This window comes from Citrus sinensis, chromosome 2 (assembly GCF_022201045.2).
Source record: "Citrus sinensis cultivar Valencia sweet orange chromosome 2, DVS_A1.0, whole genome shotgun sequence".
Taxonomy (NCBI): Eukaryota; Viridiplantae; Streptophyta; class Magnoliopsida; order Sapindales; family Rutaceae; genus Citrus; species Citrus sinensis.
In genome coordinates this window covers 13,794,744-13,798,615 of record NC_068557.1, presented here as the reverse complement: position 1 = coordinate 13,798,615, position 3,872 = coordinate 13,794,744, and the positions used below count along the sequence as shown (strand labels likewise).

Sequence of the window (3,872 nt, the reverse complement as noted above, 5' to 3'; positions counted from 1 at the left end):
CTAAAACTTGGCACTAGGCCACAAGCCAAGCCTCGACTCTCGGGCCATCCAGCCTAAGGTGGTACAATAGGCCTCTATAATTGATATAATGTTGGCATGCTGATGATTTTGCAGCGATGGAATCCTCCTTGTTCTAATAATTTCATCCACTCTTATTCAGTCCTTTCCTTCCCACCAGTGGTGTGAGCAAACATAAGTAGATCAAACACCAAACCCATGTCACCAAATATGTTATTATCATCTTCTTGTACAAAGATTACAATGAAAACAAGCTTTCCATTTTTATCCAAAATTTCTTTTCGGTAGCTTTTCAGAATCTTAACACATGCTTCGTCATTCCAATCATGCAGTATCCACTGTATATGGATAATTAAATTAGAATTAGACCCTTACACACAATTTTGGGGTCAAAAGGCATGTTGAGTGCTTTATAAAAAGAAGCATTTGGTAGATGCTTTATAGGAAAGTGACTTTTTTTTCCCTTCCACATTTACGTTGAATCAAGGATCACGATTCTATATTAATTTGTTGATGTAATGAGCCAATAACTCAAGTATTAGTTGGTAGTTAATTAAAAAAAGAAATTAAATTTTATCCATATACTACCACTAAAAGATATATAATAAGAGATATTTTAAAGCTCAATAGAAATAAGACCAAGAGAGAACCCTATCCTGTTAAATCAAACTGTTACCTTCATAAAAACTACATTGGCATTAGGAATGGGATCAAACATGTCACCTCCAACATGGATGACTCCTTCACACATAGGTGTAGTGGCCACGACATGTGGCAAATCAAAGTTTATAACTTTGATGTGTGGATACGATTTCACTATCTCAGCAAGAGCTCCACTAGTGCCACCACCCACGTCGACTAGTGACCGTATGCTATCAAAACCTTCTTTATAGTGTGACATTGTTGTTTTCATCACAATCTTTGCGGTGCATTCAATGGCCTCATTGAAAAAGTTGTTGAATTGAAGGTTTTGTGAAGCAAAATCTCAAATTTTACAGCCATGAGCCTTCTTGAATGCAATTCCACGTTCTTTGACACATTGGCTAAGGTAATGCCACAGTTCCAGAATCATTGGAGCAAGACTTAGATGTAACTACCATTTTGATATGTGGGTCATTTTGTACAGAGTCTCATCACCGCCGTCTGATTATTAGTTGGGTAGACATTTGTGAATTTTAGGGATACATAAGTCAAAAAAATAAATAATAAAGTAAGGATATTTCTAATATTAGAATTTAGTTGGTTTATTCATATTTTTTCAATTAGTGAAAAGCAAAAACAAAATTCAGCTAAAATTATCTAAAAGTTCTCGTTAAGTTATAAAAATAAACATTTCTTATTAGCTTAATAAATTAAGTCAAGTCATTTAAAGACATTAAGTCAGAAAACAAAACCCTCGTAAGTCCATTACTTTCTGCGAATAAGATTCAGTGGTTAGTGGAAGACATCCTACATTCTCAACAACTTCTATCTATGCCAAGCTTGGTCTTCAACTTCTACATAATCAACTTCACCCAAAATTTTTGTTGATTTCATAGTTGCCGATATAAACTTGGCCTCATAATTCTTGATTATGATACTAAAACCTAAATTCCCAACATTGTGGATAAGGACCTTATAATCAGTTCAACTCACTTTAAAGAGAGTTCTAATTTTTTAATAATTTATTTCAAAAAATTTCATTCCATTCCATCATATGCATTATTAATATCCATATTTTGAAGCCACTAACCCAAGCTTTTTCCCTTTACTTGCTTGATTTTATGAAGATGTACACACTACAAAATAAAAACTTTTAACGGCCTCTAAAAAATGTTGTTATATGGTTAAGATGGAATAGACTAGCATGTTGTTGATTCATGAGCCACATAAAGTCATGCACTTTCAATGGAATAATTTCATTGTCGTTGATGTTGCTGTTAAATACGATGTAAGGTAAGAAAAACATGTCATTATTGATTACTTTAACGATATTTATACCTTTCTATTATACTAAACTTTATGATTGCTTTGTAAAAGACCATAGTGTGAAGATGACTTTTTTTTTTTCATGAAGAGATATATTCTCAATTAATTTTTTTTTTCTTACCCTCACATACATATAATTACAAAGTGCATACATTTACACGACACAAAATCTCATCCATCATCAATTAGTTTGACAAAAAAGAAAAATTATACAATGAGTTCTAAATAAACAATTTCACAATACTTCTTATTTCAACTTGTTTGAGTCAATATAGGAAGAAAAATATTAATAAAGTTATGACATTTGATAAAATAATATTTACAAAGACTTGAAGTTCACTATCCTAGAAAAACATACTATTGTGTAATTATAGTTCACCATCCCAGATTTAAAGTTAATTTTCCTCTAAAAATGATTAATTCTTTTCTTTCCAAGGACTTGCAATAACATTAAATAAAACCTTTACATACTAAAATAATATAATTAGACTAATACATGATAATAATATAACCATCAACTGAAATTTTTTATAAAAACTAGTGTCAATACTATAACTACATATTGCAAAATGGTACCTTTTTAAGATTTGATTTTATCAATTAATTCATAATGCACACTTGACGACACTAGTCCCTGGACTGATCTTCTTGTTGATTGTTCTTTAGCCATCTATGTACTATATAATAATAGAAAACAGAAAAAAAATTGTAAAACAAGGTGCTTAAAAAAAATGAGACATAATATTCTTAATGGTAAAATAATAAAATATAGGGTTTAACGAAAAAAATTAAAATGTCAAATTGATTGATTTACCTTCATCAATTGAGATAAAAAAAAATTAACTGCCTATTGAGGATTTTGGAAGATTTATGTCTCGAGTATTTGATAACTAAGTTTAAGCAAATTGATGATTGATTAAACAAAAATATGTTATTGATTGAAGTAGAGAGCGTATTAAGGTAGAGAGAAAGAGCCGATTTTGACATGGGAACCAGAATTGAAAAGGGAAAATGTGTTTTTTTAGATGTGAGTGAAATAGAAAAGTAAAGAATTTCCTATCATTAGAGATTAACTTGCAAAGAGAGATCTCATCTAATTGGCGTAAACATAGAAAATTATTTAATTCCCTAATTTTTAGGATTTTGATTTAATGGCATATGAAATATGCCATATAAAATTTAATATTAATGGCACATAAATTATGCTTTCAAAAAGTGTTATCATAGCATTCCAAAACTATATGTTGTTATTTGACAATAAACTAATGTTATCTACGACATGTTTTTAATATATGCCATGTTATTATCTTTTATTCTTATGATAATAGTGTTTATAATAGACAGGTCGTCTTTAACTATTTACAACAGCAGTTAATTATAGGGAAAATATCCACCGTCTACCCGTTTTTTACACCTTTTTAAAAATACACAATTCCTTCATTTTTTGGCTGGAATCCACCTAAAATTACATTTTATTTTACTTTTCCACTTCCGTTTGGAATCCGTTAAGAAAACTAACGGAAACTCTAAAAAATGACCATTTTACCCCAAAAACGAAAATTACGATTTCACCCTAAAAAATGCCAAAAATAATAAGATTTAATGATGAATATCATTATTGGTACGTTAATGCAGTACAAAAAAACTTAACTACTAGAGATTATAATTCAATGAATAATAAAACTCTACTTATCTTAAATTCAATTGATGGTTTATGAGATTGGGCTATTTCTAATACTACTGTTATAATTTAGCATTCTAATTACAGACATATTTAAAAAAAAAAAAAACCTGCATTTGATGGTTGTGGAATTAATTTCTTTATTGACTGATAGAAAAAATAATTAGATTTAATCTGATTATTTTTGGTAATTTTTAAGGTGAAA

The 3,872-nt window shown here is 29.6% G+C and overlaps 1 pseudogene; it reads right to left on the bottom strand.

The window, feature by feature from the left end:
• Positions 1-1,090, bottom strand: LOC102623803 ((R,S)-reticuline 7-O-methyltransferase-like; annotated as a pseudogene).
• Positions 1,091-3,872: the final 2,782 nt, after the last annotated feature.